Raw genomic sequence first — 515 nt, forward strand, 5'->3', positions numbered from 1 at the left:
CCCCTCCCCCCAGCGGGGCGGGGGGCTGCCCCCCACCAGCACGAAGGTGGCACCGTCAAGGAGGTGCCACGGCAAGGAGGGACCCCCGGCCACCTGCTGCACCCCGGGCACCCCTTATGTGGGTCCTCGTGCCCACCCAGGGGGGCACCTTGCTGCTTGCCTTGCACCCACAAGCCCACCCTTACAGCACCCCAACTCCCTCCTTGCTGTTCCTGTGTGCCCCCCCCGACCCATGGCACCCTGCTGCCCTCCTCACAACCTCATGCCCACCCTGTTGTCACCCTCATAGCACTCTCATGCCCACCATCACACTCACCCTGATATATTCCTGGTTGCACCCTCACGCCCTCTTTATGCTCAACTCCAAATCCGTCCCCATTGTGCCCTCATGCCCACCTCCCTGGCAGCCCCTCACCCTCCCCAAGGCCCCCCCATACCTCCCTCTGTGCCCCCAAGGATATTGCTGGTGCAGCTGCTGCAGGAAGCTCTCGGTGGGCAGGGAGAGGGAGTGTGTG

Source organism: Chaetura pelagica, unplaced genomic scaffold (genome assembly GCF_000747805.2).
Source record: "Chaetura pelagica isolate M959 unplaced genomic scaffold, ChaPel_1.0 scaffold2452, whole genome shotgun sequence".
NCBI classification, from domain to species: domain Eukaryota; kingdom Metazoa; phylum Chordata; class Aves; order Apodiformes; family Apodidae; genus Chaetura; species Chaetura pelagica.